The sequence below is a fragment of the Caretta caretta genome, chromosome 5 (genome assembly GCF_965140235.1).
Source record: "Caretta caretta isolate rCarCar2 chromosome 5, rCarCar1.hap1, whole genome shotgun sequence".
In the NCBI taxonomy this organism is placed as follows: domain Eukaryota; kingdom Metazoa; phylum Chordata; order Testudines; family Cheloniidae; genus Caretta; species Caretta caretta.
In genome coordinates this window covers 45,913,941-45,937,667 of record NC_134210.1, presented here as the reverse complement: position 1 = coordinate 45,937,667, position 23,727 = coordinate 45,913,941, and the positions used below count along the sequence as shown (strand labels likewise).

Below are 23,727 nucleotides of genomic sequence, written 5' to 3'. Positions count from 1 at the left end.
GCACAGAGCCATTAGGAATGTGCCATCTGCTGATTGATTCAGCAACAGCATGATGAAGCAATTCCCATAGACTGGCATAGGAAGAAATTCCTATAAAAATAGACTCTAAAAAGTGAGAACTTTGGGGTCTGATTCTGCAAACCAACTTCCAGGAGCATCAGATGAGCATCTGACAAGGCCCTGCTCCCTCTTCATGTCCAGGCCACCGGCTTGGCATGAGCAACTCTAAGGGGGTGGGTGTGTGTGTGTGTGTGTGTGTGTGAATAAATATGAAATTGAATGGAATGTTATAGCTATAACTAACTGCTTACTATGTTTCTTTCTGTATTCACAATAAATGTGGCATTTTGCCTTTTCCCCTTTAATAAGATACTGGTTTTTATTTTATTGGTATAATAAGTGGCCATATACCATTTTGAAAAAGTTCAATCTGAATCCAAAATCATTAATCTGACACACACAGTTCCTGACTCATTCTCACATAATGGGTGAAATCTTTGCCCCACTTACATCAACAGCAAAACTCTCATTGACTTCAGTGGAGACAAGATTTCAACCCATACAAACAATCCTCCCCCAGCTCCCTACTCCTGAACATGTAGAAGAGAACAAAGCATAAAAAATTCATCCACTCCTCCCACAGCCCATCTAAAATGTAACAAAGGTAAAGCAGGGATCTCCATAGTGTCCCGTAGGAGTCTTTACTCTAGAGCCAAGGTCACTTTTTAAAGAGTTCTCCGATGGCTGGAACTGCTGCAGGTGCTGTGGTCAAAGTCTTGGTGGAGAAGAGGTAGCTTTTGGGGCAAAGAGTCTAAATGGAACATTAAACAAAAAGATTAATAAGCTTTAAAGGGCTTTACAGCATATTAGAATCATCATAGCAATTTCTTATAAAGTTGCAGAAGCTGCATATACAACACTGCCTGGGATGTGATCAGTAAGGGAGAAATGGTCTGTTCAGCTCTCACTGACAGAAAATACAAGGAGCAAATTAAAATATATATTAATTTCAAATTCTAAAGAAAGGATAATTTATTATCTATTTCAAATAAAAGATACAAGAGTCGCTGCACTAACTATAATTTTCTAAAAAATGTAATGCAAAATTAAGAAAAAAGAAATAGAGGTACTGAGAAAAACTAAAGGCCTTTCATTGGTATGTAAAATATCAGTAAAATATTATGGTTACATTTAATCAAAAATAAAAACCTTATTCAGTTTTCTCTCTCTAGTTTCCCTATCTGTAGAAAACCTCCCACAGTTTTCAAAGAACTCTGGAAATCATGAGCAACCCCATCTCTCATCCAATCTGCCCTTCTGACAGAGGCTTACAAACTTCTTTTATGCCAGCCAGAGGAAGGTAAAATTAGTTTGCCACTGTTTGGTAGGAGTTAAAATTGTACTCAGTTTTGCAGATTGTGAAATAGCCAACCCCAGGGACAGTGGGAATTCAACAGCCTCTAAGAAATGTGTCAACGGTGGTTTTGTGCACCACAAAGACCCTTTTCTTTTGCCTTTTCAATTTTTGTCATTCTAGGCTGACTCTGGAGCAGTTTGTTTAAACACTGCTAAAGTCTTCATTTTCAGAAAATTACACAGTCTGTTCTGGTAATTCAATAAAGAAAATCTTTGTGTTTTATTGGCTCTTTGTCATCAGCTTTGTAAAGCAGATAGTCAAAGTAAACAATAGATAAAGTAGCAAAGTAGATAAAAAATAAAGAGTCCTGTTTGAAAGCTGTGACAGCATGCTTCAGTTCTTTGCCGAAGTCCCATCATGTCAAATAATATAATTGGAAATATATTTGTTTAAATTCATCTAATTAAGTTCTGTAAAAATGGCAACTAATTTGTTACAACATAATGAATTCCTGGTGAAAAAGTTTTATTTTCCCTGAATTTCTACTTCTCTTTTTCCACTGCCCAAAACAGTTGTTCCAGTTACTATAGTCACCATATAAATACATATAGAGACAGACAAATACAGGAGAGCTGCACATGTAAATTCTCCAGACAGAGAGGGAAAATAGACCACCAAGACTGACTTTTCTCTGCTTTTCCCGAATTAATATTAACTTTTTAAAAATACTGTTGGTTCTCCTTATTCTCCTGTGGGAAAGCTGAACTCGCATGGTGTAGGCCAACCATAGAGATTCAAAATTTCAACGTGACAGACTAATGGTGTTTCCATTGAATAAGGACACCCCAACCTTGGCCCATCACAGTTTGGACTCTGGGGAAAGGAATAAAAATCCCTGAACAGAAGGATCTGTATCACTGTGCTGCTTGGAATTTGAGAGGGCAACATTTCTCAACGTTAAGCAAGGGATCCCCAAAGGGCTTAGCTTGGGTTAGCCCTAAAGGACACACTGAGCTTGTACATTACAGCAGCTTCTATTACTTTTTGAAACTGAAGATTGTAACTCACTTGTGTGTGTATTTTTAACTGCTTTAACCTGGTACATAAGACTCATTTCTTTTTCCTGGTTAATAAACTTTTAGGCTTGGCTACAAGCATTGTCTTTGGTGAGAAATCTAAGGTACAATTTATTGGGGTCAGTTACTGGTTCTTTGGGACTGGAAGTAACTTGAATATAGTTGTGATTTTTGGCGTAAGAGACCATCTATAACAAAGGCAAGTTTGCCTAGGTGGCAACAGACTGCAGTGCACAAGGGGACTGTCTGTGACTCCATGGTTAGGCTACTATAGTGCTTGAGAAGTTCACTCTTGGTACTTGGTTGGAAAAATCTAAGTATAGACCTCACAACCAGTTTGGGGTTTGTGCTCTGCTTCCTGACAGTCTGCCCTGAGGTTGGCACTCATAGTCATGAGCTATTCCAGACAGCTTGACAGGAACAATTAATCAATGAACCCTAGGAACTAGAGCAACCAATGTTGAAACATTTTTTTCAAAGAGGAAAATCCACCACCTAAAAAAAATTAATTAAAAAAGGGAAGTTCTGCGGTACACTATGCCATGTAGGAAATCATGAGGAGATCACCCTTGGTCTCCTGGCATTTTTCATTGAAACCCAAAAAAGGATGTTTGTCTGACCCCAAATTTTTAAAGCCTAATGGAAATGCTGTTTTTAATTCTTTGAAATCTTCTCCTTGTTGTAATTCCTGCGGGGAGTGAATGCAAAGTACAGCTGTTGGCTTATCCTCAACTGGCAAACGCTAAGGTAACTTGAGTCTGACAGTTTCTCAATGTCTCTTACAAAGCTGAAAAGGTATTCTTTCTACAGATGGCCACATTATAAACAGGGTCTATTACTCTTGTTCATCAATATGTTTTCAGGCTCAGGAAAAAAAAGGTTAGTTCCTTTCCCCCAGTAGTGTTTTTGCTATGTTTTTATCTTTGTAAATTTGAATTGGCATCGTCAAGGTTTGAAAAGTTCACGAGACACCTACTTGCCAGAAGGCTAAACCAAATAGCTAGAAATAAATACAAAAAAAAAATGAAAATGTAGGGTAGAGAGTCAGGGTAAGGACGGAGCATCAGTAAGGTCTCAGGTCAATATCATTGTGAGAAGCCAGGCACCCCTGTCATCCAAGCTGCTAGGAAAGGGAAAGTACTCAGTTCTATGAGGGTGCTCTCTCTGGACTCTGATTTGTAACTCTATATTTCATATCAGCCTCTCACTAGCAGGGTTCAAATTTTGAAGTTCAGTGCTCTAACTACTAGAAGGGAGAAGAGTTTTCTGTCTCTGTTCTCTCCTGAAAAGTCCCAAAGTTCCAGAAAGGTATTGAGGTGGCATGTGATGGAGGGGGAAAGAGGTCCATCACTTTCACTCTTTTCATCCCCCCAGCCTCCATTTTTGGGGTGTTCTTCCATTGTTACTGACCTGAAATAACTAGAAATGCAGACCCTGCTGCTGCTCACAGATCCCCCAAGAAGTGACATAAAACTGAAATGAATTTTGACAATTTCAGTACTTCCCACAAGGTTCTGAATAGTGGTAGTGAACCAGACTAGAAGCGTATCAATTTTACTCAGTCACAGCTTGTCAAAGCTAAGCAGTTGCAGAGGCACTAGGTTTTTCTCTGCAGACTCATGAAGACACTGCTTCACCAGTTTTTATTTGGATCATATGATTGTGAAGATATTTTGAAGGGTAAGAGCTAGACACTTAATCTTCAAATTAAAGCTTAAATTATATAGCAATTTGTAGTATAGGTCTCCTCATTCTGCAGATCAAATAGCTTTTTCAAGACTTGCTAATCAATCAGTAATAAGCTGGCTGTAACATAAAAACAGACATAATTGTGGTTGTAACATAAAAACATAAGAACGGCTATACTGGTCCATCTAATCCAGTATCCTGTCTTCCAAAGAGGCCAATGCCAGGTTCTTCAGAGGGGATGAACAGAACAAGTAATCATCAAAGTGATCCATCAAACCACCAAAGCTAACAGAATTGGCTGCTATGCTATGACCCAGCTACTTTTTCTCAAGTTTTAAATGATGGAATCATTAAATGATGGAATCATCAGTATCCGATACTTACCTTTGAATTAAAGGCACCAGTGCAAAAACTTCTTGCATAAAGGCAGTGCTAGCCCTGACTGCACTTGAATACTTTTTTGCATCGGTGCTATACTTTGAGCTGCTCTCTCTAGACTTAGAAATAGGCTTGATTGGATCTGATTAGTATGTGGATCTGAAATATCCAAAATGCAGTGGCTGCAGAAAATCGTGGAAAAGCAATAAAAAATAAAAAAAATCTGCAATTTTCCATGGCTTGTCTGCAACTCTGCCACAATTTTTTTTGACAATCATCCCACAATTGTGAGCTCAAGAGCCACTGAATTCCATTCCCCTCCCCCAATTTATGGACACTGCTGAAACACTTGCACAAAACTAGCTTTCTAAAGCATTTTCTAATAAGCTCCGAGTTTCTACATTGGACCAGAGCAAATTTTCAGTGCTTATCTACAGGATTACCGTACTGTAGTTTAAAACCTCTTACAGGCAAAGCTGGCTATTGCTAATCGTTGCCTTGAAAATGGGCTGCTGACATGGAACTACTCTATTCTCCAATATTCTTTTTAGTGTTGATAAACTATCAAAAGGAAGAGAGGTGAAGAAATCTATCAGGTTAAACCTTCAACCATCTTAGGTGGTCCCTAAGCCTTTTGATTTCCGGAAAGAGTCAAATATCTAATTAAAATAGGCCTCTTTCTTGTTCTTTCATTAGCTCTCCTTTTAAAAGGGCTATGAGAGAAAGGCAGACAAATGAAAATGCATCTCTCTACTGTAAGCCAGCCTAACAAAGCATCCAGTCACTTCCCACTGAGCTTCAAGTTCTGTTTGTGTTTGTGTCCATATGTAAGTGATTAAGAATACTGTTGTTTGAAACTTAAATCTACATCTGCTGTTCTGCAGTCTTTGGAAATCAGATGAATTTTTCTGACAATTGTTTGCAAAGATTATAATCACAAACATCTGTAACAGTATCCTTATGTGCAGGAAAAAGACCATAAGTCTGAAAGTTAATATTTTTGTTTTCTCATTTAAATATACTCAAAAATAATCAATTTTAAAAAATCTGCACGTCTGTTCTCAAATAGAGATCATCTGTAATTGCTTGAGAAAGACAGAGTTAAATTCTAAACATTTTTCTTTCTATAAGTTATTGCCTAATGGTCTATGCAGTGTAATCAGTCAGTTGAAGTCCAACTTTTATATTTTGTTAGGTCGACTATAACATCTGTGCAGAAGTGACAGAAGCCTATGAAAATCCAAACAAGGAAAAAGTGGTTTCTTTATTAAACTTTGATAGTGACAATTTCCATTCTATTAATTGTCAAATCCAAAAGGTTTTGAATGGGACTGCATGTGGAAATTACAGAGATATATTTTCTTTAATAACTGGTTTCCAAATCTGTATCTGAAAAAGGTTTTAAAAATAAAAATAAAGTAAATTATTTTTATATAAAACATTTCATATTAAAAATCACTATTTATGGTGCCCGCCTCATCACAGACCTTGCATTCAAATACTAACAAACTAAGGAACAGATTCTGCCAATCTTACTCACGTTGAGTAGCACTTCACTCTGTGGAAAGCCCTACCGCGGTGCTCAAATACCATAATGATTAATTTCTACTCAGCTTCCCATGGAGTACCTTCAAAGTAAGGTGCCACTCAGCATGGATAAGGGCAGGAGATTCTGTCCCTAAATGTGCTCCAGTGAATAAAAGTTGCACAGTAATGATGAGAGAGTAGAGCTGCCCTACAGCAATTTCCTTTAAAAAAGGGGAAAGAGCTGTTAAATCTTTTCAGGCTGGCTGCTCCCAATGAACATGCATATATGTTGTCAAGGTTCCTTCCCCACTCTGAACTCTAGGGTACAGATGCGGGGACCTGCATGAAAAACCCCCTAAGCTAATTTTTACCAACTTAGGTTAAAACTTCCCCAAGGTACAAACTTTTACCTTTTGCCCTTGGACTTTATTGCTGCCGCCACCAAGCGTCTAACAAATATATAACAGGGAAAGAGCCCACTTGGAAACGTCTTTCCCCCCAAAATCCTCCCAAACCTTACACCCCCTTTCCTGGGGAAGGCTTGATAAAAATCCTCCCCAATTTGCATAGGTGAACACAGACCCAAACCCTTGGATCTTAAGAACAATCAAAAAGCAATCACGTTCTTAAAAGAATTTCAATTGAAGAAAAAGTAAAAGAATTACTTCTGTAACATCAGGATGGGAAATACCTTACAGGGTAATCAGATTCAAAACACAGAGAATCCCTCTAGGCAAAACCTTAAGTGACAAAAAGACACAAAAACAGGAATCTACATCCCACTCAGCACAGATTATTTTCTCAGCCATTTAAAGGAATCAGAATCTAACGCATATCTAGCTAGATTACTTACTAAGTTCTAAGACTCCGTTCCTTTTCTGTTCATGGCAAAAGCATCACACAGACAGAGAGAACATAATGTTCATTAACTTTGAGCTAAGAAAATTCAATTCCTGAGCTCAAAGAGTTAATACATTTGTTTCCCAAGCACCAAACTAATTACAATGAAGCCCCTTTTGAATAAATGCAGAGGATATAAATATAACCATTAACAGAACACCACAATAAAAAGGAAAGAGCGAAACAAACAGACATGGGCTCATCCAATGGTTCATGCTTTATTCTTCACACAAGAGCCTCACTTCCCCAGTCCAGTCTGTACTTTTACTCTTTTCTGACATTCTTCAAATAGGTTTCAGAGTAGCAGCCGTGTTAGTCTGTATTAGCAAAAAGAAAAGGAGTACTTGTGGCACCGTAGAGACTAAAAAATTTATTTGAGCATAAGCTTTTGTGAGCTACAGCATCCAAAGAAGTGAGCTGTAGCTCACGAAAGCTTATTCTTCAAATAGTTGTTTCCTTTTAAGAAGGTTGCTCAAACTTGTTCAGACTGAAGCCAAAACCTTGAGGACACAGGTGTGTCTCAGGTCAGTCTGTACTAATTCTGAATGACAAAACACTCAAGTATTATACTACAAACCAAGCAGACAAGATTGTACTAAGATTAAGTTAAAGCACTATTTGTTAACATAGTTCATAATTCTGCTTTGAAAGCAAGGTAACATTTTCTCACAAACAATTTATTCATAACCTACAAACCCAACATACATTAAGAAAAGGAGTACTTGTGGCACCTTAGAGACTAACCAATTTATTTGAGCATAAGCTTTCGTGAGCTACAGCTCACTTCATGGGATGCATACTGTGGAAAGTTTAGAAGATCTTATTATATACACACAAAGCATGAAAAAAATACCTCCTCCCACCCCACTCTCCTGCTGGTAATAGCTTATCTAAAGTGACCACTCTCCTTACAATGTGTATGATAATCAAGGTGGGCCATTTCCAACACAAATCCAGGTTACATTTTGTGTGTGTATATCTGTATGGAAGAGAGCATGCATGCAAATAATATGTTCCATCAATTCCTTATCACCTTGTCTTCTGATTGCCCTCATGACTAAAAGGCTAAATGAAAGTCATGTATGCAGTAGTCAGATTGGCCTTTTTCATTTTGTCCTCCTGAAACTGTACCAAAAGCCTGTCTGGAGTCTCTCAGAACATCTGGATTTGACGCTTTTCACATTTTTCCGGCTAAACAAAGATTCCCCCTTTCTCCCCTGCCAATACCACAAAGGACTTAATGCACCAGCAGGGTCTAGAAACCTGAAACTCAATCCAATATTTTCATAAAATGATTCATAGATTCACACAGACTGAGGCAGACTAAGGGGACTCTTTAAAGCAATCTTGGACTGGATAAGCCTGCACTAATTTCCAGCAAGAGAAAGTACCGGTATAACAGGCAACCCACAGATGATGTATTTAATCAGATTGAAATACAGAAGAAAACCAGAAACCATTTACCCCAGTTAGTGCACCCCTACTTTGAAGTATCGTAGCAGCTGGTACAATGTATCTTGTGATCTAAGAAGTATAGGCAGCTGACCGATAAGACTCAAAGTAGTAGATTCTAAGGATGAAAAGAGGTCAAGGGGGGGAAACCAAGAAAGTTGATTAGGCAAAAAAGATCAAAAGTCTCCAGATGTTACTGTAAAAAAACAAAACAAAACAAAACAAAAAAAACCAGACCACACCTTTTTCTCAGTGAGATAGCAATAGTTACATGCCCTATACCCCTCAACAGCCATACATGTTTGAGAATTGCTGTTACTGAGTGAGATTCACATACACTTGTGTATGGAACACAAACTGCATGTACACACAATGCTACCTTCACATCTCTTGCTGTTGTAATAATCAATGGCCCAATGCCATGTATCTTTAAAACAAATATTCCTTATTTTGCAATGCTTCAGATAGGAACTACTTGATCAATAAAATCTACAAAAAACATACATGCTTGTTGAACTAAATCCTACTCCAGTGATAACCAGGAATAACGAGAGAGAAACAAAGAAGGACAAACATACATTGTTTTTCCATTCTATTAATTGTCAGATCCAAAAGATTTTGAACGACTGCACGTGGAAATTACAGAGATATACTTTCTTTAATAACTGGTTTCCAAAATCTGTATCTGAAAATGGTTTTAAAAATAAAGCAAATTATTGTTATATAAAACATTTCATATTAAAAAAATCAATATTTATTGTGCCCACCTCATCACAAACCTTGCATTCAAACACTAACTAACCAAGGAACAGATTTGGTCAACATTACTCACGTTGAGTGGCACCTCGCTCTGTGGATAGCCCTACTGAGATGCTTAGATGCCACAATTTTACTTTCATAATTTGAACAGAAAATTGTGCAACTTATATGGAAAGAAAACCTGTTTCCGTGTATTTGGCATAGTGATTCATTCAAGAAATGTTCATCTATATGAGTAGCCTGTTGTAGTAATACATAAAAATCAGTAAGATCTTGGTTATTTTGCTGTCTAAAAAAGAAATTACCCTGTAAGGTATTTACCATCCTGATTTTACAGAGGTGATTCTTTTTACTGTTTCTTCTATTAAAATGTTTCTTTTCAAGAACTGAATGCTTTTTTCATTGTTCTAAGATCCAAGGGTTTGGGTCTGTAGTCACCTATGCAAATTGGTGAGGATTTTTACCAAAGCTTCCCCAGGAAGTGGGATGCAAGGGTTGGGAGGATTTTGGGGGGAAAGACGTTTTCAAACAAGGCTTTCCCAATAAACCCAGATAAACGTTTGGTGGTGGCAGTGGAAGTCCAAGGGCAAAGGGTAAAATAGTTTGTACCTTGGGGAAGTTTTAACCTAAGCTGGTAAAAGTAAGCTTGGGGGATTTTCATGCAGGTCCTCACATCTGTACCCTAGAGTTCAGAGTGGGGATACAGACTAACACGGCTGCTACTCTGAAATCTGCTGTCTAAATCAATATTACTGGAAATAGGCTAATTTGCAAACTTCACTATTCTGACTGTTTTTCTAATTAGTTCTGAATTTATGAATTGATAATGGGACCTGTTTGTACAAGATTTTCTTCAGCTCCGAGACTTAAACAACCTTCATTGAAGTATCAGCCAAATATTGGCTAGTGTGATGAAAAATACAGGTAACTTAATTTCAGCTAGACATTTGGATATACGTTAGGTTCTACCCATAATACATATGCAGCATAAATTGTCAAGGCTTGCAGCATTTCACACAAATTAAAAGAGAACTGTGCCTTCAGTTTAAAAGTAACATTCAGGCTTCCAAATGTGTTTGATATTTTTAAATCTGTTTTCGTTGAACATGTTGCCAGTTTAACAAAACATTTTACAAAGCTTCATGCAAGAGCTGTAATAAATTTAAAGCATTTTGTATGACATCCTAATATACAGCTTTATTTAGAAACAGAACATATATTTGTTCTGTTACCTTACAGTCAGATGTAATTCACAGTGAAAACTGACTGCCTTCAAAACAGTAAGACAAAATAAGCTTTGAAAGCTCCAATTTTCTTAAAGAAAAATCAGAGAATACATGATTAGTTTTCATTATAATCTTTCAAAGACAGGCAAACCAAGCACAGATTAGCGAAGTCAATGTACGGTGTATTACACTAGGGTTAACTTGGTGGAAACCCTATCTGTTTGAGATACCTGGGACAGCTTTCAACAGGAAATGTCAACTCCATATATTTTACTGGTGTGGCCTTTCAGAGACCATAAAAAACTAGGTCCTGTCATCTGTGCATAGATATTTAAAATCACATGGCACTTATTTTAAGAGTAAGGCTTTATTACTGATTTTCTTGGCCAAAATTTTCCCTCTTCCCATTACGCATCAGGCTCTGTACTATTTGTCCACTTGGCTGCAATCCTTCACCCCAACAAGTTATGGCAACTAGTAGCAGTCTTCTTCATAGGGTATATGCAATGTGCCTCAGGTGGCACATGACCAGGATTCATCACTGAATTTGGTCTGTTGGTTGGATCATTAACTTTTCCGGCCCAGGCTGGGCTCTGATGGGGAGTGCGACATGAACACTGATCCAGTAGATACCTGGAAACTATTTTCTCTATGTATATAGTTTGGAACACAATTTGGGCCGCTTTGTGGAAAGAATTATCTTCATATATATAAGCAAGGAATTATCATTATAATTCAGTGTGTCCATTGTGAAAAACAAAGCTCCATATTTATGATTAAATTGTTTTATTACATGGGGGCCAGCACACAATGTGGAAGATACTCACTTGGTGTAAATTCAAGCGTGAGCAAGGGTTGCCAATGTCACCAGTCCCTATTTAGAAAAATAAGAAATAGGGAGTCCCTTGCATGGCTACCCATGCAAGGGTCAGATTGTGACTGACTCTTAACGAAAAGGTTGTTTGCATGATTTTGTTTACTGATTTAAAGGTGTGGGGCCAAATCCTTACCTGATGTAAACTGGCATAATTCCACTGACTTCAGCTGAAGTAAATAAACCAACGTATGCCAGTTCACTATTTGACCCATTAGCTGGGTTAACAAGAAGCTGAATAAAGAAATCACACAGCCCCTTTATTGCATTCCAGTTCTCTGGCTCCCAATCAGCACTTAGGTCCAGTACAGTGAGAAGTTATTTAAAAACTCTGCTCACTATACAAAATGTTCTTTTGACCCCAAAGGGTCAGCCACGTACCAGGTCAATATTGGTCTGGATCTTACCCAAAATACCGCACTGCTAGCCAATCCTTGTCTAAAACTAAAGGTTTATTATAAAGAAAGAATAAGAAGAGAGTTGTTAAATGGTAAAGCAAACAGGTACATACAGAGACTTCAAAGTCCATATATCAAGTTCTTAGCAGTACTGGTGAGTTTGCTGGCTTGAAAGTCCCTCTGGAACACATCCAAAGCTTGGATGGGTCATTCAGTCCTTTATTCAGAGCTTCGGTTTGTAGAAAAGCTACAAAAGGTAAGAAGCAGGAATGAAGACAAAATTGAGATGATGCAGCTGCCTTTTATATTCTTTTGCCATGAGGTCTGTACTTCCTGTGTCTCAAACACAAGCTTCACAGCACATGAAAAAGCCTTAGAGTTCTTTGTCCCTAGGCATGCCCCTAAATCTCTTGCTGACTCATCAGGTGTACTCCCTGACATTATCAATGGGTTTATTGTACAGCTGATGTCCCTTAATGGGCCATCAAGCCTGCTTAGTGCTGATGCCATTCTGTCTGGAGATGTCACCCAGAAACACAGCACAAGATTGAAAATACAAACATACCAAACATATCTATAACTCACAATCTAAAGGTGATGCAAACATATAAATAAGATCATCATATTTGTCAAATTATAACATTTTCATAGATACCTTACATACATGGCATATCTGGTCAGATTCCTTGCAATATTATAATATTGGTGTTAACAGTATCATAGAGTGTCTCCATATTTCATAAAAAGAAAAGGAGTATTTGTGGCACCTTAGAGACTAACAAATTTATTAGAGCATAAGCTTTCGTGAGCTACAGCTCACTTCATCGGATGCATAGTGTGGAAAATATAGTGGGGAGATTTTATATACACAGAGAACATGAAACAATGTTACTACACAGACTGTAATAAGAGTGATCAGGAAAAGTGAGCTATTACCAGCAGGAGGGGGATGGGATGGATACTTTTGTAGTGATAATCAAGGTGGGCCATTTCCAGCAGTTGACAAGAACAGTAGGAGGGGAAATAAACAAGGGGAAATAGTTTTACTTTGTGTAACGACACATCCACTCCCAGTCTTTATTCAAGCCTAAGTTAATTGTATCCAGTTTGCAAATTAATTCCAATTCAGCAGTCTCTCATTGGAGTCTGGTTTTGAAGTTTTTTTATTGAAGAATTGCCCCTTTTAGGTCTGTAATCGAGTGACCAAAGAGATTGAAGTGTTCTCCGACTGGTTTTTGAATGTTATAATTCTTGACGTCTGATTTGTGTCCATTTATTCTTTTACATAGAGACTGTCCAGTTTGGCCAATATACATGGCAGAGGGGCATTGCTGGCACATGATGGCATATATCACATTGGTAGATGCGCAGGTGAACGAGCCTCTGATAGCATGGCCCACCTTGATTATCACTACAAAAGGTCCCCCCCGCTCTCCTGCTGGTAATAGCTCACCTTTCCTGATCACTCTTGTTCCAGTCTGTATGGTAACACCCACTGTTTCATGTTCTCTGTGTATATAAAATCTCCCCACTATATTTTCCACTGTATGCATCTGATGAAGTGAGCTGTAGCTCACGAAAGCTTATGATCTAATAAATTTGTTAGTCTCTAACGTGCCACAAGTACTCCTTTTCTTTTTACGGATTCAGACTAACACAGCTGCTACTCTGAAAACTCTCCATATTTCATACAGTGTCACAACTTGGTCAGTCATTTTGCTGTGAGACTATAATAGTAAATGAAATAATGAATGGCTCTTGGGTAATGCGGATTGCTAATTTGGTTCCTGAACCACTGATGTCTGAGTGATACTGATCTACAGTAACAAGATAAAGGAAACTACTTTAAAGATGATGAAGAAAGGAAAAATCCCTTGAAGCCTCTTTAGTACTTGCTTAGTGAATTTATGGCCTTTGCAAATTCTTACCACTTACCTACAGCACTAAATTCCTAAGGGAAAGCAAGAAACACACACTAAAAGGGTACACTTCCTTAGTTGAAGTGTTTTGGTTAAGTAATGTGTTTACACTGTACCAAACAGCTTTGGTTCAAGGACTCTACCTAGTTTTGCAAAATAAACACATTACAGTATTCAGTCAAAAGGATATCTGCAAATTAAAAGTATTTTACTGGTTCAATACAATGTTAATGGAATTTCCATTTGTTTCCTACTTTAATTTTAAGAAAGGGTTTTATGATAAATGCACATTTGCTGTTTTTATTGCCACATATTATGGAAGAGATCAAGGAATTCTCTTTCCCAGACCCTATTCTGAGTGAATGACAGAAGTGCTATTCATGGACTTATTTGCTGTACAAATTAGTTGCTTAAGGACTACTGATAGATACATAATATTTATTTTAAGGGTAAAATTGCTTACTCTAATGCATGGTGTTTTCATATTCCTTCCATTCACCAATCCATATACAGACATGGCATCATTGCCCAAAGGATTTGGCTACATGTACCAAAAGAGGAAAACAAAAAGATTATAGTTGTCTACACACAAGCCTTGTCTACATGGAGAAGCTGCACTGATATAAGTAAAACTGGTTTAAAAAGCTAGTTAGTTAAAGCAGTGTAAACCCCTGTGGGGAGGACACTTATACCACTGGTTATATTTGTTTAGTTTGCACCTGTACTTTTTCCAACACAACCAATAAAAAACAGGTTTAAAGAGTATCACCCAGAGGTTTCCATCTGTTTAACAAAGTGCTTTAAAAATCATAACTTTACTTAACTCACAGCAAATTTATGTGAGGCCAAGGCCTGAAAAAAATCTGTCCGTCTTCCACGCATCCCCCTAATCACAGTCAAGATACAAATAGATTAATTTGAGCATAAGCTTTCGTGGGTAAAAACCTCACTTCTTCAGATGCATGGAGTGAAAGTTACAGATGCAGACATAGCATCTGAAGAAGTGAGGTTTTCAGGGGCATGCCCAGGGACAAAGAACCCTGAGGCTTTTCCAAGTGCTGTGAAGCTTGTGTTTGAGACACAGGAAGTACAGACCTCATGACAAAAGAATATAAAAGGCAGCTGCATCATCTCGATTTTGTCTTCATTCCTGCTTCTTACCTCTGGAGTAGCTCCATGCATCTGAAGAAGTGAGGTTTTTACCCACGAAAGCTTATGCTCAAATAAATCTGTTAGTCTTTAAGGTGCCACTGGACTCCATGTTGTTTTTGTGGATACAGACTTACACGGCTACCCCCTGATACAAGATACAAATAGATCACCACCTTAGAGACTGTGACCAGCAGTATGCGGGGAAAACGAGGAGCCCCACCATCACACAATATCTAAAATAATGTTCCTGAAGACAACAGTGGCAGAGATCAGCCAGTCCAGTCTGAAGTGACAAAATTGTAAAACCACTCAGAACTATCTCTAAACAGTCTTCTGTTTTCTTAGATTCTACTAACAGAGCTTGAGAAGGTTTGGGGTTAATATATCTTTTGAAGGGGAAAGGAGAAAAAACTGCTTGCAATGGAGAGAGTTCCAGTTGTATCTCAGAATGAGTGACCATGATCTTTTGCCTCCTGATCTGAACAGAGGCAGGCTCCCTAAGGAGGTAGCAATTATCTATTCCTATAGGAGATAAGGGGAAAAAATATGATTTAAGAAAATACTACTGAGGTTTATGATGTGTTTTGAGTTCAATAGCAAAATACATTTGTCACATCCACCAAATTACATTTGTCACATCCACCATCCAAAAAGCCCTAAATCATAAAAATGTCCCTCTCCACGTTCTTGTATGCCATTTCAACGCTTGCTTTGGTTTATTTTCCTTTCATTTTTCTGTTACTTGCATCCTTACACATACCTTCCCATCCCCCCATCTCTTTCATAAAAGTTTGAAAGTAAATTTAGTGAAAGGGTCTGGCTTGACTAACCTGAAGAGTAAAATTCTCAATCTACCTACTGACTACATTCAAACCAGCTGCAGTAATGCTAGGTTTCCTCAGAGCGTCTTGCCAGTGTTCTGGAAGCATCACCACAACAGGTCAGAGGACAGTTCAATCTCCATGCCCATTAAAGTCTGGGCCTCTCTCTGCTGAGATCGAGTGTTTTTTTGTTATATGGATACATGACCACTAGGGACTAGATCAAGCCAACTAATTTAGTTCAAAGAGACCACTAAACAGTTATCATATATTAAGGAACTGTGGTTACTGCCAACCTCAGCAGCTTTTAGTGACCTAGAGGTGGAAAGCTCTGTATCAGGCTGGCAATCTGGGAGGCCAGTGTGCCAGCATCCCTAGCTGGCGCGAGTGAAGGCCCGTGCTCAAGAAACCAACTCTTTAAACAGTCTTGCCAATTGCCAGTCTCTAACTTCCTTTTTCAGCGAAGATTTATTGAGAAGACTGTGGAGAGGCAACCCTCGCATTTTCTAGGATTCTCAGTTTAACTTGTCCCCTTTTGTTGTAAATTTTAGGATAGGTCATGGAGACTATGACTGTATTACATGTTTTTATAGGCAGATGACTGGAGAGGAAAGATGATTCTCTGGCTAACATACTGGAATATCTCCGGAGATTTGAGTTCAACTCCCAGCTCTGCCACAGACTTCATGTGTGCCCTTGGGCAACTCATTTAACTTCTCTGTGCCTCATTTCCTCAACTGTAAAATGGGGAACTAATCATAGTTCCTTACTCACACCTCTTATCTGTCTTGTCTATTTAGACTGTAAGGTATTTAGACCAGAAACTGACTTACAAGTCTTCTCAACAATGCCTAGCACAATGGGGCCTTCCATCCTGGTGGCGGTCTCTAGAGATGGTGCTATAATACAAATTCTGAAGGCTTCTAGCCTACATGTGTGAGGTTGCTAGGACAAACAGTCAGGCAGTTTGGGCTGCAATGCTATTGATACATTGATGACACTCATCTACATCTCCTTTCCATCCAATTCAAACAATACAGTCTCTTTATTGTCCACATTGTCTCGCTGAAGTTGCAACTTGGATTTGAGCTAGTAGTCTATTAATAGGCAGATAGCTCTTCATGTTCCAGTCTAAAGTCTCATTCCCTCCCACAATCCCAGGTGCGTCTGAATTCCCATGCTTAATTATTAGACAATAGGTCATTCTCCTTCAACCATAGCTATACATTTCCCACATTTCTGATACTCCGGTATGGATTTTACATTTGTACTCTTGATAGGCACTCTGTTTTAATTTTAAAAATAGTGATTATATAGTAATGAAACGGTCATAATACCAATTATTTGTAATGTATTCACATCCCAAGAACATAATTTAACCTGTTTCAATATAAATGTAATACCGGTGGGGAGAGGAAAATGGACTTTCAGTATGGAATGCCACTTTCCAAAACTGCAACCACAAACAATTTAAAAAAAAACAACCAAAAACTCAGAAATCATTGCAAACATTTACAGGTACTGAATTTACTATGAAATCTAATGACACTGTACAAATTGGTCAGTTACAAAGTAATGCTAGTTTTGCTGAATGTAAAAAAATGTTCAATTGTAGGGATGCTTTCAGATAGTGAAAAGGAATACGTATTTTAGCTAAAAGGAAGTGCAGAAATAAAATGCATGGCATAAAGGTGAAATGTAGGAAGAAAATGAAGGATACCACAAATGCTATGTGTAAGCAGTCAAAGTAACGAAAGGGAAAAGAGGATCAGATGACATTCAAAAGTGATCAAAGGATATGAACAGAAGTGGTGGAATAAAGAGGTGATAATTGTATTTAGCTGGAAAATAAAACTGTAAGGAAACAGAAATGGATTAGAAACAGATGAGTCTATCATTTAATCTAGGTGGGAACACAGAAAGATCATAAATTTAGTTTGGGTGGTGTTTTGGTAGACAACTGAAAATTCTCAATGGGTAGGACAAAGCAAGGACTTCAGATTTGGCCCAAGATTTCATGAAGTAGTTACAATGACATAAAAAATGAGGAATTGAACTATATTTTAGAAACGTATTCTCATTGCTCTCTTATTGTTGACTTGTAAATAACATTAGACTGTGTTAACAATATGGTTTGTTGTGGGCAGTAATAATTATGATTTATTTGTACTGCAATAGAGCTCAAAGTCTCAAATTCAGAGACCTCATTGCTCTAGGTACTGTACAAAGAAATGAAACCAGACTGACCTCTTACAAGAATCATCAGCAGGGTTGGAACTCAGATTTTAAATACTTGAGCTACAGTAGTAGTAGTAGTATGCTACTATCCTCTATGTGGATAATCCACTAGAAGGGTATATGCCACACAAGTTCTACTTCTCGCTTTGTCACCAATTCAGTCTGTAGCTTTGGGCAAGCAACTTAGCTTCCTTGTGCCTCAGTTTCCTCTTCCATAAAATGCGGATGGATAATCCTTATCCAATTTTTTTAAGAAGTTTTAAAATACTCAGATTGAAAGTATAGTATTAGTAGTAAGGTTGATTCTGACAATATGTCAAATTCCATGCATTTATTTTTAAAAAATCAATAGTTTATTTTGTTATAATCATTTTTTGCAACAGATATTTAATTTTGGCCTAATTCTCTGCTCCAGATGTTCAAATCCACTCAAACTGACAATGCTAATAACTTTTTTGAAAAGAAAATCAGCATAAATTCCTTGCATTATTGTCATATCCATGGGCTCCTGAAAAGATTAACTCATTATCTGGCATCATTTCTTTCTAGCTTTGTTTTCATTCTTTCCTCCCCTTTCTAAAGCTGACTGCTCAAGTACCATGACTGTAATTAAGAATTTATGCGAGCACATCAGTGATTCAATAGATTGCAAAAGAAAATAGAGTAATGTAACAATAGAGCATTTCTGACTATTTCATCCTTTTTCTGAGATAATCTTGTATGCCCCACCATCACAGCCCCAGTCAAACTCCCACTCCTGGACATTCCCCAGGCCACTTTGTTTGGGTCCCATACACTGGGCTTATGTGCTTTTAAGCTTTTCTGAGCCTAAGCAGAGTCCAGGCTCTAGCTTTCTCGGAACACTCTTGCGGTGCAGATTCTCTAGCACCTATCTGAAAAGCTGAGACCCCGCGGTCCAACTGCGCAGCCCTTCAGACTAGTGCTGGGTCCCCCAGACTCCCCAATTGCTTAAGCACCCTCTTTCCCAGAGTTCCAACCTAGTGGGCACTCTAGTTTACAATTTATATCTTCAGAGACATGATAGTTAAAGCAAAAAGATGCAAGCCTTGCACGGGGCTTCTAAAACTATATTTCTTTACTGTGGACAGCACAAAAGAGATACACAGATCTAGGTAAAAAGCAATAAAACATCTATGTACCATTCCCTGTCATAGTTTCCTCACCACTCTTCAGTATTCTTTGGGATTTGGTCAGAGTCCTTAGGGGTCCAGGATCTCCCTCCTGCAACTCTCAGTTTCTCCTCCAATTTAAGGTGCCACAAGTACTCCTTTTCCTTTTGTGAATACAGACTAACATGGCTGCTACTCTGAAACCTGTCAATTTAAGGAGTGTCTCTGTCCAGTGCCAACTGCCTTCAGCCTTGGCAGGTCCTGCAATCAAGAAGTCTCCTCTCCCGTCCCTTTGCTCCTCTCTCCTGCCCCAATCTTCCTTTGTCTGTCTGACCCACCCAGTCATTGCAAGGGGCTGCCCAAACACCTCATTTATTTATTCCCTCTGCTAGGGAAACTGCATTCCTTCAAACTCCTGCCCTCTGTAGAGAAGTTGGCAAAAACTGGTTTATCTCAGATGCAGTTCCTCTTTTGTTCTTTCCCACGAAAGTTCTGATTAGGAACTGACAATCTTTAACAACCAATCTATTCATAGACAGATGTCCCAGTGCCAGCCCCCCTTCCCTTAGCTCAACAGTTTGAACTAACGATACAGTGAAAGACAGCCATAAGACATAAGGATACAGACAGTTCATAAAATCAAACTGAATTTAATAAGTTGTACACAGATTCCTCAAATCATCACAGGCACACTGAATACAGAAATATCAACAAACAATTAAAATCTCCTTTCCTAAAGTAAATAATGGCATAGTAGTTTAAAGATTAAAATTAAGGCAGGGAGAGGTCACATTGCTCTTTTTACCTCTATAAAACTATTATTGTGGTCTCTCTGCTCAAATCTCAAGAAAAACTAGGGTCTGGGCTACAGTCTGAATTTTCTACAACATTGATTTTTAGCTTTCTTAATGTCAGAGGAATTCACTAATAGTTCTCAGCTGCATGGGACAATGTCCCACCAGTCTTTTGTTACAAATTAATGCAAAGATGGTTGCTCATTCTCTGCCTAAAGGTATCTACCACGCACCATAAACTTCAGTCCTAGGCGCTGTGAATCCAGACAAAGCACAGGATTATCCAAACAATCCTAAGAAAATTCTTTACCTTACGTTAGGCCTCACTGCAGTTAACCACCTGTGCATTCTTTATAATTAATTATAGTGTACTTCCCTCTTCGCCCCACTAACCTCTTTGGAAGCCTCTGATATGCAGAAAAATGCTCAAATTTGAGTACGTCTCAAAAAAGAACTCTTTGTTCTTCACTGTAGACAATTCAGCAACAATAATAATATGTACAACTGCCCTGTTGGGTCACTGAAATGATAAAGGTAGATTTGAAGGAACGATAAAGAATTAACCATTTTAGAAATTTTATCTGCCACAAAAGGATTGAGTATCTGTCTATTAAAAATAACTGCTGTGATAAAAAAACTATAAGCAGGTATGACTGACCTCTTGCAGGCTATATTTAACTGCCATACTCAGGGTACCAAGAGCCTATATTCTACTGTTCTTCTTTTAAAGTGACAGGGACATCACAGCAGCAAAGTATAACATACAGTACAGATTAACTTTGCTTTTGTGAAAAACATTTGCAAAATTTTCAGTTTGGAAAAAAAGATCTAGATTTAAAGGATATCTAGTAAACACAAAATTACACGGTACATTCAGAAGTGTTCAGCGCCAACCTAACTCAATTCCCATTAACTGCAATGGAAGCAAATTTAGGCCATTGTGGAGTGCATCTGAAAATGCCAGCCTCAAAACATGAAAAGTACTTTCACAGCTCTCTAAAACAGCTGACTCTGTTAAATCTTTTAAACTGAAGTTTTAACTTAATTACGTTTCTTGACCACCAAGACCTTTTTAAATCTATTAATATTCTGCAACAGGATTCAATTTATCTTCCAAGAAAAGTCAAAATACCTTTCACAGGGCTTGTCTATGTTTTAAACTATTTCACCTTTAATACGATTTTTTAATTCAAGAATAGCTATCTGACAGCACTATGCTAGCAATGGAAATGCCCATGAAAATACATGAGAAAGTTCCCATCAAATAGATGACCATCACTAACAACTACATGAAGGATATCAATGGGAGGAACTAGAGTAATATTATTCTACGGGAGAAAGGGAAAATTAGATATGTTAGTTAGATGTATTCAAGTCTGCAGAGCCTGATGAAATTCATCCAAGGGTACTTAAGCAATCTCAGAACGGTTAGCAATTATCTTCGAGAACTCATGGAGGAAGTGTGAGATCCCAGGGGACTGGAGAAGAGCAAAACTGGTACCTATCTTTAAAAAGAAGGAAAAGATGACCCAGAGAATTATAGACCAGTCATCCTAACTTAGATACCTGAAAAAATACTGGAACAAATTACTAAACAATTAATTTGTAAGCATGTACAAGATAACAGGGTTATAAGGAATAGCTAGCATAAAACTGTCAAGAACAAGTTATTCCAAACCAACCTAATTTCCTTCGACAGGGTTACTGGGCTAGTGGATGGGTGGAGGAAGTGGTAGAAGTGATAGATCTTCATTTGAGTAAGGCTTTTGACACAGACCCACATGACATTCTCATTAGGAAACTAGGGAAATGTGATCTATATGAAATTACTATCAGGTGGGTGCAAAGAGTAGTTATCAAAGGTTTTCTGTCAAACTAGAAGGGCACATCTAGTGAGGTCCTATAGGGGTCAGCCCTGTGTCTAGTATTATTCAATATTTTCATTAATGACTTGGATAATGGAGTGGTGAGTATGATTATAAAGTCTGCAAATGACACCAAGCTGGGTGGCATTGCAAGCACTTTGATGGACAGGACTAGAATTCAAAACAACCATGACAAATTGGAGAACTGGACTGAAATCAACAAGATGAAATTCAGAAAAGACAAGTGCAAAGAAGAAAATAAAAAATCAAATGCACAACAACAAAATGGTGAACAACCGGCTAGGCGGTAATACTGCTGAAAAGGATCTGGAGATTATAGTGGATCACAGATTGAACGACAGTCAACAATGTGACTATGAAAAAGGCTAATACAGCTCAGGTGTGCATTAACAGGAGACAGTGCTTAATTTATGCCAGGCCTTGCCGGGGCTCTAGGCTTGGCAATTCATAGCTCCAGCACCTCTAGGCTTGCTGCATCAGTTATGAAAGAAAAAAATTGCTTGAGCCCCGGCACCTCTCTCATTACAAATTAAGCACTGACAGGAGTGTTGTATGTAAGACACGGGAGGTAAATTGTCCCACTCTACTTGGCACTTGTGAGGCTTCAGCTCAAGTACTGTGTCCAAATCTTGGTGCTACACTTCAGGAAAGATGTGGATAAACTGGAGAGTCCAAAGGAGACCAACAAAACTGATAAAAGATTTAGAAAACCTGACTTATGAGGAGAGTTTAAAAAATGCTGGGCAGGTTTAGTCTTGAGAAAAAAGACACCTGAGGGGGGATCCGATAAAAATCTTCAAATATATTAAGTATTGTTATAAGGAGGACGGTGATCAATGGTTCTCTATGTCCACTGAAGGTAGGACAGGTAGTAATGGGCTTAATCTCCACTATACAAATTGTTCCAATGCCACTGGGTCCTGCCTGAGTACAGGGGGCTGGACTTGATAACCTCTCAAATTTCCATCTAGCCACAAATTTCTATGGTTACATAAAAATTAGTTTTCATATCTGTGGTTTGGTTTCTGTTTAGATTTGTATATGGTGCCTCATCATTATTGTAACTAAAAACGTACATGAATTATCTTCACAATGCCTCCATGAGGGAAGTATTAGCCCAGTTTTACTGAGCGAGACCACAGACAGAAAGTTTAAAGTGGCTAAGAGCACAGAGGAAGTCAGTGGCAGAGCCAGGAATTGAACCCAGATCTTGAGTCTCAGCACTTTAACCACAAGGCTATCCTCTCTCTCTCTTTCTGATAGGAAGTATCCCTGGTTCTGGCTTTTATTGCTGGATATCCTATTTCTACTGTTTCAGAGCTAATTACTAAAAAACATCCTCCCTTTTTATTCCTCTGTCGCTGCTGCCAGCTCGCTGTGGGCTCAGTCCGGCAAGGTGCTGAGCACTCTGGCGCCAGTCCAGCAAACTATTTAAGCACTGTATCAAGGATCAATGTTGCAAGATTGAGTCTCCTGTTGGGATGCTGCTCAACTGCCTGAGTCAGGCCAGGAGACACTGACTTGTTGTTTTAACTTCCAGAATGGATGTAACAGGCATGAATTTCATGCAGACATATGACAGCTATTCTCTTAACGCACAAACAATAATTCATTCCATGTTTACAAATGGTATGACATAATATAATGCAGGGTTATATGGACAGAGCCATGTAGAATTACTATGAGAAACCAAATTACAAAAATAAAAACTAATTTTACCTCTCTATTATGTAGGATTCACTTCCCTTACTGCTGGGAAACAAACAGTGAACAGCCAACAGTTACACAAGTAAATAAATGAAATAAGACATCATCTAATCTAAAATGACAGAGGTTCAAAACTTACTCAATAACTAGCTAAGCCTCCCCACCCTGCAAAAACAAGAGTTTTAAGTCAAAGCAAGCTTTTCAATTTTTATTTTTACTTAATGGAGTTGAGACTGGGCTGGTGTATGCTGTTTCTGAAGGTTCTTCCAGGCTAGTACACGTTTCTTACAGTGCAATCAAGGATAGCACTCAACTTCATTATAAAAAGCTGTAATACCTTTCTGCCCAAGATATTACCATACCTCTAACAATTCCCATTAGGGATTCCTTACAGGCTGATCTAAAAGTCTGAGAACTAGTCACCTGAAGTCATCTGGAGAAGAA

At 38.3% G+C, this 23,727-nt stretch overlaps 1 protein-coding gene across 10 annotated transcripts in view; it reads right to left on the bottom strand.

Moving 5' to 3' along the window:
- LHFPL2 (LHFPL tetraspan subfamily member 2) overlaps nucleotides 1-23,727 on the bottom strand; it is a 193,145-nt gene that overhangs the window by 123,386 nt on the left and 46,032 nt on the right. For 2 of the 10 annotated variants that reach the window (XM_048851154.2, XM_048851150.2), the window contains exons 2-3: nucleotides 14,019-14,096; nucleotides 11,750-11,883 (exon numbers count right to left, since the gene is read on the bottom strand). The exons of 6 other annotated variants lie outside the window; for them this stretch is intronic. The gene's annotated coding sequence lies outside the window, so the exon portion shown is untranslated. Of the gene's footprint in view, nucleotides 1-11,749; nucleotides 11,884-14,018; nucleotides 14,097-18,926; nucleotides 19,219-23,727 lie in introns of those variants that run through there. 2 more of the 10 variants (XM_075128514.1, XM_075128515.1) reach the window with 2 other exon arrangements.